The following is a 16363-nucleotide window of genomic DNA, read 5'->3' as shown; positions in this document are numbered from 1 at the left end:
GCACAAATTGCTTTATCACACGTTTGGCTCAATGGGAATTTTCGATGGGAATTTCGAAATTTCGAATTTGGCAAAGCGAGATTTATAATTTTCTCCATTTGTTTCTCGAATTTTTCTATGGACTCCATTAGCAGGACTTTTGTAATAATTCAAATTAACACTGGAACTACCGAAGGAGTCAAATTTTTAATAAAATTAATACTGACTTTCATTCAGGTATAAATACGATTGTATTTGTAACATTACGATTATTATTATTATTTATGTATATTTAACTACTCGTTATTGGTAGCTTGGCAGTTCTATTGTTAACCGTTTGCACTCGACAATTTTTTGGCCAAAGAAGAGTAGGAGTTCAAAGATTTTCTGCTATAAAACTGACGATATCTTTTTGAGCAGTAAATAAGAAGTCATCTAATAATTAAGATGTAGAATTATTTGATTTCAATACCTCGCACACCGTTATATTATCTAAAACGTGACAAATTAATGAATATCGAGCTTCGAAATTTTATCAAATGGCGACTGAAGGGTGCCTCTCGAGTGCAAAGGGTTAATATCTTTGGAGTAAGAAAAAATTTTAAAAAGTAAATTGCTTTATCGCCATGCTTACGATTGGAATTGCATTCAACCCGATTGAGTGTGATAGGGATTTTTTAGGGGAATTTTGGAATCTCTATGCCGTGAGTATTGCTATATTGCTATATTTCTTTTTCCAATTTTTATAGAGACCTAGGTGTGTAAGCTCAAATTTGGCTTTGGTTTATCATACGACGCAATAGAACGTGGAATAATTCCATCCTATATTATTACTCCGCATCACCTGTTTTAATACATCGGATAATAGGATCCTCGAATAATAGCATATCGGATAACCGAGGAACCATGAAGTTACGTGAACTTGCATCGACGAACATTTCCCGACGAAAATATGAAATACTATTAACACTTTAATGGCCGCTTGCACAACATGTGTGTGATAGCCGGAACAACTGTTATAGTCCACTCACAGAACATGTGTGTGATGCTACCACCGATTAATAATTAATAATTATTATACAAAGTAAAAATATTAAATTTGTTGTTAAATTGTTACTGTTTTCTGTTTTACCTGTATGTTCGCACATGTTGTGTTATTTCGTGAATTTTAAATAGAATTTTTTTCAATTAATTCTCCAAAAATATTGCCGCCCAGTGTCAACGTTCGACTGCATAAACGTGCGGTCATTAAAGTGTTAAGCAGAAAATCGTCTCTTTAACACTAGATTTACGGAACCCGTCAATTTGACGGAAGGGTTACTCCAATTATACGATAATAACAGATTTAGTTAATTTATATTAAGACTGTTAATATAATATTGTTACAAATCACGAGTGTAATTCTTATTCTTCAAGTTCGATCGCTGGATGGCCGAAGAATTCTAAAACGTCAGAATAGATTTTCTCTACTGAAAAGGTTGACAGCACTCTCTAAACTTCGATGGAAGACGTTCCTTTTATAGTCAACAGCCGATTGTTATTTAAACCGAATATTCTGGGAGGTGCTGGATTGTTCTGCACTAAAGTTACGATCCGCTCTTCTTGGCCGAATACCGAGTGGATATGATCTCGTAACAATATATAATTGCTTATAAATTAACCCTTTGCACTCGAGAGGTAACTCTCGTTGTCAGTCGCCGTTTGTTTCAATACCTGAAAGCCTGAGTAACGAGTATGAGATATTACTAGATTAGAAATAACTCCACATGAAATATTGAAATGAAATACACGTGATTTTCTCTTTTCATTTTAACATAAATGGTATCACTGAGATAAGAAAAATATAAGAAAAGCTTCGAATTATTATATCTTCATAACGAGGAAATTTCCCAGTGCACAGGGATAATAATTTGAACAACCAATTACATTTCCTACCACGTTAAACGTAGAATTGGTACTGTTGATTTTAATCATCTTACCATTATTCGATATCTTTCCTAATCCTTTGGACTCGAAGACTTTTCCGTCGTAAACAGCAATTCGAAGCTTTTCTTAGATTTTCATAAGCTCCCTGATACTCATATGCCAAAATAAAAAAAGAAAATTGTGGATTTGTGTGAGAAATGAACGAACAGAATTATTTTGTTTCGATATTTTCCGCGTAGTTGTTAATATAATTATCATCACTCATTATTTGAGTTATAGCATTGAAGCAAACGGTGACTGAGAGTCAACTCTCGAGTGCATAGGATTAAATTAATCGTTAAAAAAGAAGCAAGTGATTTCTTTTACAGACGTTATACGGATAGCGTCCGTAAACCTAGTGTTAAAGATCACATAAATCAAGCCGATAATCACCTGTATCAAAATTATCCCCGCTTGCCCTACTTATCTAGAAAAATAAATCACCGCATTACCCTGTCATCATCGTCCCTCCTCGCGGTCGTCCCTCCACCTAAAAACTGCTCGATGAAAATTAATAGGAATCACTGGATCCCGATTTCACCGGCTAATAATACGCTTATTATTTCAACGAATAACAGACACCGATTGAACCGGCGATGAAGGCAAACCGGGAGAAAAACGAGATGGAAGAGAAGCAAGACTGCGAGAATCCTCGACCGGGCTATCAGGACAAACTGCTACGAGCAGGTGGACACGTACGTGGTTAGGCTATATCGCGGGCGAAAATAGGGGGAAACGAGGTTGTTACACCTCGTACGAGGGAATCCGAGGTGAAATCTCGGTCGTGGTTCGTGGAACGCGGCGCGTCGCTTAGAATTTGCGGCACGAGCTGGAAAAAATCCAAAGACGGAAACGACGTACGCCATAGACGTACAAAAGCGGATCGGTCGTCTAGAGGCGACGGACGATGGTGGAACGGTGAAAGAGCGGGAAAGAGAGAAAAAAGGGAGACAGAGAGGGGGAGAAAGGCTAACGGGTAGATTGAAATGCACGGAATAAATTTCAGGCACCGAATGCGGACGTTGCAGGGAGATTTAATTAAAGATGCATTGCGCTTCATTTCTGAAGTTGAATGGAATCCGTCGTCGGGTCGAACCTACCCTCTTCTTGATTACATCCACCCATTGGCCGCCGTCGCGTTCATTTTTTATCCGGCCAAACAAATCCGCCCGCCGAATTCGTGGCCCCAGGTCGAAACATTAATTGAACCTGATGCCTCATTTACCGCTGATTCGCATGGAATTACTTTACTCGGATCGTCAGCTTTGAGTGGGCAGATCAGACGATTTTTTTCTCATTTTCTTATCAGCGAGGGTGAAGAACGCTTCTCAGGGGGATGAAATTGTTTGATGTAAATTGAGGGAAAAATTTAAGAACCGGGGATTTAATGGCTTATTAACGTAACTAGTAGTCTGTGTAAATCTGTCTGTATGTAATTAATTCGTGGAGAGGTCGCAGCGTAGACAGTAAATAACGGGATTATCAAATTTCTTATATATCTCCGTGTCTATGCCATATATGTTGGTTTGTGTGAATGAACCTTAAATGAACCTTAGTTTTTGTTTAGCGGTGTCTGGTTATGTCACAGACATGATCCTAGCACACTGAGTATTTCAACGGATATACAGTTCCATTTTGCCACGAAATTTAAACAAAAAAATAAATGGCGCAAGGAGTCACAGAAAATATGAGAACTCTTACAAAATATATTAAAAAATGTAAAGAAGTAATTTTAATTTTTATCAATTACCATTACAACTTCGACAGTTTACAGCTTTGTTGGATGACTAACGATTCGTTGACAATTCGTAAACAATTGATTCATTCTTACTTTCACTAAGGGCCAATGGTCATCTTCACCCTACCAAAGACTAACATTATATAAGCATCCACAGAATTTGCGAAAGGTCAGTTCCAGTCTTAGTTTTTTCCTCTCCACCGACTTATATGTTTCCAACATACCCTTGTTGCTAGAACCCGTATTGTATATTGAAATCCGGGTTCCAACAGCTTCGATATCGAGGAAATTTCGAATACTACTTATTCCTGACTTTTGGAGCTTTACACTAATTTTTGCGAATTAATATTCCTATCTGAAATTCCCTAAATCTTCGTCAACTGTCAACACCTCGGCACAAGTCACGGAATCACCGAATATCGGGATCAGACGAAGAGTAAAATAAATCCTCGTATCTCTTATCGAATCAAAGCCCGGGGATATTAATAGAAATGGTAAAGAGTGATTAAGCTATCAGCTAATTAATTAACAAGCGACAGCACGGTTAAAGAGTAATTCGATGAACTGGATTAGGCGCATGCTCGCCAAAGGCGCGAGCTTTCATCGTCGATCGCGATTCTTTCAATCTCTTTCAATCGCAGGCGAGATCACTTCGATTAACACTAAACGTACCAAACGGGATCAAAGGACCCCTTTCAAAATTTATTTTATAAATCGTACATTCGTTGTTATTTCTTTCGCTCATCTGACTATCTGTAAATTCTTATATTATCTGATTTTTAATTTCTCGCTTTGTTTTTCTTTTAATTTATTTTTTACCGAGAAAAATTCTTTGCATACCTTATATACCACGAAGTGTAATTTGATTACTACCCCTATGGTAAGAATAGATGTGTGTAAAACACCGGTACATTTAGTGTTAATTAAATGGTCCATTTGAATACAGCGAAGGAAGGAAACACGTTCAAGATGTTCGGCAGTGTTAGTTTTATTTCGTCAGCCGAATATCAATCCATCCCCGATATATATATTTTAATTTTATTTTCCAAACGCATAACGAATGTTTGTTCTTCGTGAACGGCAAGCGTGCAACGCGGTGAAAAAATTTCGCCGATGCAAGAGGAATCACTATGCCGGCAGACAGGCAACCGCCATTGTTCGATAGAATCATCGAATTCGAATCGAATCGTATTTAAATTGCATATTTATCAAAAATGCATGCACCGTCAATTAAAATGTTCCGCGTTGATAAAATCTACTCCTCGAGGGGACGAATTAAAATCTATATACACGGTGTGATATTATTACGCCACGGTATGTGCCGTTTGATTTAGCTACGATAGGGCGAAAATATAGAGACAATTTTATTGTCATTATTCACCTGATATACCAAAAAAGATCGTTTGCCATATTGCTTAGCCACTCTTCGCGATTTTTCTTTCAATATACGTGCAATCAATCCTTCAGTGTCTCTCGTTATTCATTTTCTTCGTTCACCGGTTATCTGACCGTGGTAGGTTAACGCGTTGACTGTCATGGTGGTCATCAGTGACCGACGTTGGTCTTCTTAGTAGGGCCATGGAGTGGTGACCAGTGCCCGGCGATACTAATTTGTTATTTCATTTTGGCGATGCTAAAATTTATATTTGTTTCATGTTAACCAATTTTCTAATATTTGAAGACTGTAAATAAATAGAAAACTTTGAATAGGAGACATTAACCCTTTCGCTACTACGGGTGACTATTGTCACCGGCCACGAGACGCCATCTACGCATGATGGGTGACTATAGTGACCGGCCACGAGACGCCACCTACGCGTGACGTATGACTATAGTCAAAAATTAAGACAAGTGCTACCGTTCCTCTTAGCTCTCTTGGCAGAGAATTGCAAGCTCTATTGCGATGGTCAGTTTTTCCTTTTGTTTTTCTCTGCAAAAGATTTGCGTCGAAACACCGAATACTAAAGACTGCACAGTCGTAATGTTTCCATCTTTGACATCGCTTAGTTCTACGGGAGGGACTTCGTGGCGACGCCTGCCGTAGCGAAGGGGTTAATAATTTGCACCATTTTTCTTTTTTTTCTTTTTTTGCCACATTGTTTAATAATTCATCATAATATTCTAAGAATAATGCAAATTTTATCGTCGCTCCCCCTAAGCGTACCATATAACAAGTACATGGCAGTCAAAATGTTAATGACAGGGAAGCAAGGAAAAATCGAGTTAAAATTCGCGGGCAGGACTGTTTCCGATTCGAATTTGAAATCGTTTTTCTCCAATTCGCAAAACATCGCGAAACGACCGTCAAATTTCGCGTCATTTCATCGGTCGAAAAAATTTCTGCCAAAAGGGAAAAAGATCCGTGTATGTCGACGAGATGCTCGATCCTCGATATTGACCGAGAGTCGCCTGCTAGGAACAGCCGATAAACCGGTAGGGAGATTTACTGCCTGTCTAACTACGCTCTGTCAGATAAGAAATAAGTGCCGCAATAATGCACGTTACGTCTGCTCGTCATTAATGCGGCAGGAACGCCGGCAGCATTCCAAACGACTGCGGTCAACGGGTATCCGTTCTTTCTTGTTCCCCTGGTATTGCGGGATACAGTCACTCCGTGTGAGCTTCGACATTCGTAGGTCATGAACAAGCGAGAGCACAGTGCCGCAGAGGAGATTCAAGTGCACGTGTCTGGAATTCGCGACCGCACCAGGAAATCCTCGCGATTTTTTTACCAGATGACGTTTCGAGAGCAGGGTAACGTTTCGTCGGCCTCCTCTGCTTCTCAGCAAGGGAACCAGACGATGAGGGTCAATAAGAGCACGAGTTAACCTTCAATTACTCATGTAGTTTACTTCTGCTATTGAACATATTTGCTATTTACCGCGTGATTTTATTGTATTATGATAATTTAACCCTTTGACTGTCACGCCGAAATCACGTGTTTCGCTCAGGACAACACGGGAGTATTTTCATTATTCGAAGCATATAATGGAAAAATAATGATAAATTGGTGATATAAGACAACATTCTTATCCAATGAAGGATTTATCTTATTGGAGGTCACGGGTGACCACCGGTGGCGTCTTGGTAACGATTGACAATCGACTAACTGTCAATTTTCATACAATTGTAAGTAGTTCAAGCGCTCCAGTCACCAATGACCATCGTGACATCAGAAGAGAAACCGTGGTCGGTCATATATGACCAACCTGACAAGGAGTTAATGGGGACTTCTGTGTTTTACAACACGCTAGTTGCTTTTGGAGATCCTGGAGAGACTGTGATGTCCCTAATGTGAACTTGATGGACTCACTGGCATGGAAGTGACATCGAGATGACCTGGGGTACCGTGAAATGACCCCGATATTTTTTAATTGGAATTTAAACGAAATTTGATTAGATAGTTTTAAAAATTAATAGTTATACAGAATCAATTCAACGTCCTGTTGTTGGTCGAAGGTTAATGGATTACTTAGCGTTTTACGACCATAGATAACGCTGGTGAATGGTAGCGAACTATCTTGGAGTCGTGGTACCTATCGCTGCGTCAGCACGCGTCAGGAATTAGACGAGGTTGACACTCGCCAGTGACATCGATGAATACTGATCAGCTATCGTACCCAGATCTTTCGATCCTCCTTCCTGTACAAGACGAATCAAATTGAAGGAAAGCGAAGTGACCAATTTCCCTTTCGAACCATGCATTTGTAAAGAGGCACTTATTTACATTACTGACTCAGGAAACGTACACAACCACCACATTTAAAATAGTTAGCCTTCCACCGTTACTCACCATTTCCAAAATACAGAAAACATCCTAGTCGATCCATGACTAGGAATAAGGTCATTATCACACCTACCCTCGGAAAAATATATAGAGACCCAGAGATACCACTGAAAAGGATCATTGTTACCGTGACCATCGTTCTGCCGAATTCTTGAGTGTACATTTTTTAATAAACTTATTTTATTAAAAGTCTTGTGAGTTTTCCCGTGACACGTTCGTCGCGATTATGTCGGTTCAAAGAAATACACAATACTGGAGCAAAAAATCTTCGAAGGCCACGATTTTGGATAACCTTGTGTTTTTAATTAATACGCCGATTCGTAATTATTGTATCACGCGAATCTTTCACGGACATCGATTCCAGTACGTGACACAACGATGCATAGCGTGTAGCAATTACCGAAGTTACGTTGATTAATTTCTTATCTGCGCGTAAACAAGCGAGACGTTAATCACGATTCGCGAATTAATATGCCGTCGTCTGAGCCGAGCGAAGGCTAATCCGTGACGCCGGCGTTGCTACAGCGACTTTAATAAAATATGGATCGCACCCGGATCGTTGCGAAAGATTAGGTATTTTTTCGCGGGAAAGTCGGGAAAGAACCGTCGTCGCCGGAAAGTCGGGAAAAGACCGTGGTTGCGGCAGTCGATGACGAATGATAACGACTAATGCCAGGCGATAAACGAGTTAGTAGGTTGCACTGCTTTTGCATACACTTGTGCATACACTTGTGCGTTCGATACCAAGTGAACCGTCGAGAGCCTCTATCCTTCGTAGATTAGATCAGATGCGAACATTAACGTTTCGTTCGAGCCGGTATTTTAGAAACGAGATCTCTATTTTCCGAATGACGTATGCAGAGATTTTGCCTGTAACGTCGAAACGTAATGCCGGGTTCACACTGGATGGGATTATTCGTGAGCTGCTCGCGAAGAGGAAAAACACAAAGCGGATCAGAGATCGTGAACAAATTATGAATAATTGTAAATCCGTTTTCCAATTAAGGAAAACTGACGTTTGAAATTGAAATGATCGACGAATTCGATGGAACTGTGTTGCGATGAGTTCACTCTAGTTAGAGGTGTTTGTGAGCTGCTCGCGAAGAGGAAGAGCAGCGTTTTCAAATTGGAGATCGTGAATAAATTATGATAACTTGTAAATTTATTATAATTAACCGTTTAAAATTGATGTCAAATGACTGTCAATTTGAAAGAGATGGTGTAATTTTAGATTCACACTGGTGAGAACTCTTCGTGAGCTGCTCGTTTAAACGTAGTCCCTACTTTGGCTATTATAAACTGTTTAGTCTTTGAAATATTCTTCTCGGAATGAGCCGTATGGGAGATAGAAAATTTTGAGAAATAAAGGAAAGATAAATTTTTGATTAATTAACACGTTGACTGCTATGGTGGTCATCACTGACCGGCGCTTGTCTCCTCTAGTGGGGCCATGGTGGTCATTAGGTGGTCATCACGGCAATACTAATTTTTTTAATTTATACTTGTTTTATTCTAACCAATTTCTGCATATTTATACAACGTAAATAAAGAGAGAATTTTGAATAGAAAACATTAACAATTTTCACCATTTTTATTTTCTTTGATAGTTCATCGTCATATCCTAATAATGGAAATTTTATCGTGGCCCCCTGAGTGTACCATATAAAATGTACATAGCAGTAAAAATGTTAATGACACGTGATGGACAAAGAAAAGCCCGCTTTAGCTATTTAAAGTACAATTTAGCTAAAACCAGAAACATGATCGCAATTTTAATACATTTCAAGAATAATACCTAATCATTTAATACAAACACAGTTTTAATTTCAAATATCGATTCGTGTATGAAAAAAATAATTTTGACTATACTCGAAAATATGTAAATAATAAATTCTTCGAAAAGACAATTACTGTAGAAACATTTCTCATTTTCTTCTATATATTTCAATTTTACTGCTCCTGTCGGGTACATTGAAAGACTATATTATCGATGAAAAATAACCAAGCATACACGCGTGTACCTTCAAATCCAAATAAAACAGCTGAACACATAATCGAAGCGACCATGCCCGTTTGGATCTCGCAAACAGACCTTTTGATAATGAACCGTCTCGCTGCTTTAAAAAAGTCCACACCACTAACACGAACTCGCATTTCGCAAACAACTGTTCGCGTACTGGCAAACAGCACTATGAACGCGGCATAACGCGTAATCTACGATGTCTAGAAAGAATCGTGAATAGGGGGAAAAAAGGAAAGGAAGAATGAGTAACATGAAATAGATTCGCACACGTGTAATTACAATGTCGTTGCACGCTGGCGACAAGAAGTATGACCGGTTAACAGGCGATGCTCCGTAATTGTGGGGTGCAAGAAACGAGGAAACGATGATATTGATAATAATATACACACGTGCACGAACGCCGCGTATGCGTACGCACCCGTACGTTCGAATTTCGCGCGCACGCAATCGCGATGGCGTCGCGGCGAGGACGGTCTGCGTTCAAAATTTTCCATCGAAATGGACCAGCTATGTAAACAAACGTAATTCCACTTACGCCTTCTGGCAGCTCGCTATCGGTGAATTAACGTTTATCCGTTGAATCGAACGCGAATAAAGTTTCGTACTCCTTAACCTTCGTTATCGGAACTACTGTTTTCCGGCCTATACTTCGCGGTAGAGGAGCATTCTGTTATCCGAACGTTCCATTATTCCACCATTTCTTTCTCCACGATACCCCTCTCTCTCTTTCTCTCTCTCTCTCTCTCGTGTTCCTTCTCTTTGTGCTTTTTGAGGCAGAAACGCTTTATGCATGGTTGATTGTAATGCGATAATAGTGTAATATAATGAAGCGCGTGCACGTAATTTTGTGTGGAATTAACAGGGTATTACTCGTGTAACGAAGAGGTAGGGTATTAACACTAAACGTACCGTGGCCTAAATGACCGTCTTTAAAACGGTCGCTCGTCCTCGCGATTTTTCTTCCAATCTACGTGTAATCGATCTTTCATTATTTCCCGTTACGTAATTTTTTTAAAGATACTATTGCTTATACCGGTTGCTTTATTCACCGGTTATTGGGCCGTTGTAGGTATAACATTGGATGAAGATGACCTAGGAGCGAGGCGACGGAGGAATTTTTGGCGTTAGGTTAGGTTATTTGGTAACAGGATTGAAAGACGAATGGAATACCGATAACACCGATGAAACGTAAGCTCGTATTTCGAAGTTAGTAGTCACTGAGCCCAGTGTTTTTGTTATTGGACTACTGGAAACTCTGTTCCCTCGAAACTCTATGCATCAAAGACAAAGTGGTAAACAGTGCGAGTCAGAGGAACGAAACGTAAATATCTTTGGGATTTTACCGGATATAACTCGATCAGGGCAACCGAGTAATTTATATTTACGTATTCATAAATAAATACGTATTTTGTAATTCAAGTAATCTCATTGAATCGGAGCTTAAACTGTATAGCATAACATGTAATTTCGCATAGTTAGCATAATTTAATTTCATTTATAAATTACAGTATATACGAAATTGCTGGCATACTTAAAGTGCAACGGTGATGTGAGTCATAGTAATATCAGACGATTAACTAACAAGGAGAGTGCACGCCCTTCGGGTCACTGATTTAGTTGAGACTTTGAAGGTTTGTAGATTTAGGCATCCAGTTCGAGAAAATGTACCATTATGAGGGCAACTACTCAATAGCTTTCGAGATATTCATGATTATAAGCTTTATAATTCTTTATCGATAATTATCAAGTGCCATTGTGGCCTAACATCCGAAAATTTCTACACTGGTGGTCTGTGTTCGATCCCGTCTGTGATTAATAGCTTTTTATCCATCCATTTTCTATTTTGCATTAATTTTTCACCCATGAAAACATATAATTTTAAATAAATAGTAAATAAAATTTATTATAAAACCTCAGACCACCAACCTGGGAATTTTCGTATGTCATCATTAGGCCACAACGACATTTGATAAATATTCGAAATAAATCTGTAATTAAGGCAATAATAAAACTCTAATCATAAATATCTCAAAAGTTATCGAGTAGTTACTCCTATAATGATATATTTTCTTGAACTGGATGCCTAAATCTACAAACCTGCAAAACCTGCAAAGTTTAAATTAATTAAAACTTGTAAACTTCGCAGTTTTCTTTCGGTTCGATTTCAAACCGAATAATTTTACAGCGAAAATCGTGATAATCCAGAGAAACAGATAAGACCGGCATGAACATTCACGCTCGCCGCAAATGATTCCATAATGATCGGAATAACCCTTCAAAACTCCATTTCCCTGGAAATCAACGACGCGAAGTCAAACAGTACCTTATCACTGTCGATACTCTTCGTGCAGGTACCGATGGAACACTTAGATCAACATGGAACACTTAAATCAACATGGAACCAGAACCGCCGTGGAATCCATAAATACCATATCATAGTTACACGCTATCGAGCCAGCTAACGCAGGCTCGCAAGGGAGAAAGAAACAACTATGCAAACACGGTGTCGGCAATTCCTAGACACTAAGTCTGATACGACTTCTGATCACGTTTGCGACTTCGCGCGAAATGAATTCAAATCGTCGTGCAAATAACACGGACCAACGCGGCGAAGTAACGTTATATCAACAAACGGAGAGTCGATGGACGGTCGACAGACGCGTCATGAAGCGACCAGAAAATCACGATTACCTCGTGAACCGGTCGGTTTTAATCGCCTTCATCGATGTCCCATATTAGCAAGTCACGGACCTCGGATGAATCCAAAGGGACCATTTTCGCAGAATGATGAAAAGAATCGATACGACGCATTCGATAATAGTAATCCTTTTTCTCGTATTACGTATTTTATCGCAACCACTTGCCTTACCGTTTAAGTTTCGACGGCACGTGCCATAGTCAACAGTGTGACACACCTCGAGCCATATCTTGCGAACACGGCGAAGAATAACACGCAACTGACACTAGAAAACATTTGCGAAAAGTAACCACGAACCTGTTCGAACCTGATCGTGTTTACATTGGGCCCGTACAAACCACGTCTCCCACTCGTGATACTCGTGTTCGACCCAATCTCCCGACCACGAGTCTCGCACGATATTGTAGGCGAAGGGGTGAAACTAAGTTTACGAATGATTTTTGTATACCTATTTCTACTGACATTAGTTTAACAATTAAGATATTAATAGACAATATAAGTTAATTAAATCTGATAATACTGTATAATTGGAGCAACACATTCGTCAAATTAACGGGTCACATAAAGCTAATCTTAAGAACCATAATTTGAAGGTGAAACACACTTAATAGACTCAGGAAAAGATAACGATAAAAGCAATGTGGCGATCAACTAATACAAAGATACATAAACATATTTCATAATGAACGCACACATATTATGTACATAATTATACTCAGCAACTCCAATGCCTTTAATTTTATTCTAGCCATTGGCAATAAATATATCGAAATGCACGCGTTATTTTAACATGTCAATTAAGTTAATGTATGTAATTGCGAGTGGGACAATTAGGTATTAATAAAGAATCTTAAAAAAGAAAAGAGAAAAATAATGAAAGGTCTAACGAATGCGACGATTGGTTAAAAAGATTACTCTAACAACGAGGAGAATTGGCATTAATGTAAGTACGGATGATTGCATGGGTGGAAGTAACCATAACAGTTACATACCATGCTGTACAATACGAAATAGTTCGGAACCACGAAGAATTTTGAATGAAACATAGAATTTCAATTTTCCGATAATGACACGTGATAGATTCCTTGACTACTCTATTCGCGAAGAAAATATCATCAAGTTTTCTCCTGTGCTCCAGTGTAGTAAGATTTCACTCTTTGTACTTCAAAATATTTTTGCTATAAAGAAGTAAGAGACTTTTCGTCATAAAATCGATGACATTTATGTCAATACCATAGAAAGAAATATATCAAAGCCAGTGTAACCTAACTCCATTTGTATCATTATTCAATATAGGAAATATAAATTTTATTTAACGCGATACTTTAATATTTAACACGTGACACAAATGTGTCTGTATTATTTTAACGAAGTAAAAAAATTTGAATGAAACGGTATACAAAGAAAATTTGGAAAAAGTAATTTTGGGTTACACTGGCTTTGCGATACAAATCTAAATCAATATATATATCGACATATTTGAATTACATTTCAAAAAATAATATCGTACCTAAGAATGGAATTATATTAATTGCAAGACGTAGAAATTTATATTGCAATTTTTCTAATGAAGAGACACGTTCTATAACAAAAGCACCAAATAAACTGTGGAAGAATGATCTTAGGTTAAGAACAAAAGTCAAGAAGGTCAAGATTGAAGAATTAAATGCTAAACGAATCTCGATGATATAGACGAAGGAACCAGGCACTAGTCACGACTCCGAATGCTCGTTACCGGAAACGAGAGAGCGTGTAATCACCGGACGAAGCCACCCGCTATTCGTTACCAGATAACCGGCAATGTTTTCGTTCATGTTCGCGACCAATCGGAATTTCCAGTGGTGTTATCCGGCGACCGATCGCGAGCCAGGCACACGCACTCTTGCCGGGTCAGGGATCAAAGCCGGTACATCGTATATCGATTTTTCGCCGTGACTTTGCGCCGATATATCGGGAGCGAAAATTCAAAAGAATCCCGATGCAGAACACGGACGAGCGCGCGCGGAGCTTTAGGTACGTCTATGTAGGTCGCGCGTAGCATGCCTTCTTATTCGACTGGTAACTGGGTTAGTCGGTGTACGAAGTGTACGCTGCCAGGTGGTTGGTCCGCTCCGGCTGATCAAACGAACGGAACCGAGCTTTTAATCGAACGAAAAGCGAGAACCGTGTCGTTCGACCAGTTTCGGAGGAAACTTCAATTCAGTGGATTAAAACATAACCTTGGACAGAGGATACCGTGTTGCGCGACTCTTGCGCCACCAGCGTGTCTGTTTCTCCGAACGTCCAGTTACGTCCCCTTGCTACGCCCTGCACGTAAACAAATCGACGTTGATAATTGCCGAGGACGTAGCCCGTGGAAAGAGCCAATAACCTCCATCGCGATCTACGTCGCACGCGAAACGGTACGAGATACGCCACGAGGCGGGAATTGCAAACGAAACGGCGTTTCAACACGCCGGTGGCGAGGGACGCCGCAACACGCGGTAACAAGAACAGACTTACCTGAGAGTGAACCGGCCAGGGGGAACGTCCTCGCGGCGATCTCGACGGCTATGCTTCCGCCGTGGCATCCACACACTTCTGCACACTGGACACACGCGAGCGGAAACGTGGCTGGCGAACGGCACGACACGAACGAACGCACAACGGGGAGGGAGAGAGAACTGGATGGTCCGTAAGCGCGCACACACGCGGCGAATACGACGGGAGAACTCGGAAATTAATCGGGTCAACTCTCGGCCGACTTGAATTCGTACAACGAGCGCCGTTTGACAGGTGACAAGTTCGCGTTATCGACGAAACGAATGCAACGAACCCTCTCGCGATACTCTCGATACTCGCACGCCGAGAGACCGGCTTCGACTGTCGAGCGACGCCTGAGCGAGGCCTGCTAGCCGCCGCTGCTGTCAACGACACGCGGACTCCGCACCCTCTCGCGTCCCTCCGCGCGGTTCTTCCATCGGACCGCGACTACGCTATCTCTCCCCTTCGACCGGCGTATCCCCACTCCCGCATCGCGTCGCCGCGACGACGCACGAGCACTCCCGAACACTACCGAAACGAACAGTGCGCATGCGGCCGACGAGTAGAGCGCGTCGAACGAATTTTGCACGCGTGCGAAAGGTTATGTTTTATGCGTTACCTTCGGGGCTTCGATGCGCTCCGTTACTTTCAATATGACAATGCCGGGAGAGAGAATCAGATAATCTGAAAACAGAAACGGAGCACAAGGTTAAAGTAATTAAAGCTTTGTCCGACGAATTTACGCGAGTTTAACTCTTCAAGGTTGACATACAATTCCCGATTGTGTCTAATACGAGTTTTCAGGTGTAATTGAATTTAAATCGAGTTTCTGTGTATTTTTAAAATATATTTTTAAGTTGAGATATTTGTTAGGGATATTCTTGTCACGATTATTTGGTATGGTAAATTCCGACATCGCAAGTGTTCGTAAATTGCACGAATGTCATGCACGAAGGATTAAACGTGTTTTGAGTTCCAACTCTGATCACGTATATTGCTGTAGTCGTCGGGATATTGGTTTATTCACTGTCAACTAGTAACATAGTTGCTTCACTTTTCGGGAATCGTCGTTGAAAAATATGTCGGAATGTTGAATTTATTTTACGTCCTCGACGAGATTGTTTGCCGCGTTTTACGAGTACTAGTCGCAATTTTTTCGTTGCATCGTACTGGAACGTGTTATACAAGAATCCGCTATAGCTAATAAATCGCGGAAGTTATACAGTTATTGTCAAACATGTTCGATAACGTATCGATCCTTTTGGGAAATTTTAGTGCGAGAAATGTTTCTATTTGACTCGAATAAACGTACAGAGTGTCTTATAAATATCCGCGCGAACTTTGTTACCGTATTCCATAGCTGAAAATAATGAAAAAAGATACACGAAAATTCTATTAAAATATAGAACACGAAGAATAATCCGAGGTTCGTTAACGCAGATGAAGTATATCGAATTAGCGCTCTATTTGCCAAATAAATTCGATATTACTCCAGTACCAAACTATCGTCGCATAGTTTGGAAAATCGACGAGTTGAATTTATTCGGTAAATAAGATCTTAATTCGCTAAACCGATTTGCATCGATATGAAGCGCAAATATCATTTTATGTCTATTCTTGCTTTGCATCACATTAAGAGTAAATACATCG

At 40.0% G+C, this 16363-nt stretch overlaps 1 protein-coding gene across 2 annotated transcripts in view; it reads right to left on the bottom strand.

Annotated features, from left to right (window-relative positions):
• Pgant9 (polypeptide N-acetylgalactosaminyltransferase 9) overlaps positions 1 to 15065 on the bottom strand; it is a 607825-nt gene extending 592760 nt beyond the window's left edge. For both annotated transcript variants that reach the window (XM_017896748.1, XM_017896749.1), the window contains exon 1: positions 14693 to 15065. The gene's annotated coding sequence lies outside the window, so the exon portion shown is untranslated. The remainder of the gene's footprint in view (positions 1 to 14692) is intronic.
• Positions 15066 to 16363: the final 1298 nt, after the last annotated feature.

Source organism: Eufriesea mexicana, unplaced genomic scaffold (assembly GCF_001483705.2).
Source record: "Eufriesea mexicana isolate 0111107269 unplaced genomic scaffold, ASM148370v2 scaffold382, whole genome shotgun sequence".
Classification (NCBI taxonomy): Eukaryota; Metazoa; Arthropoda; class Insecta; order Hymenoptera; family Apidae; genus Eufriesea; species Eufriesea mexicana.
Note: the sequence above shows the minus strand (reverse complement) of the source record. Positions and strands in the feature narration are given on the sequence as shown.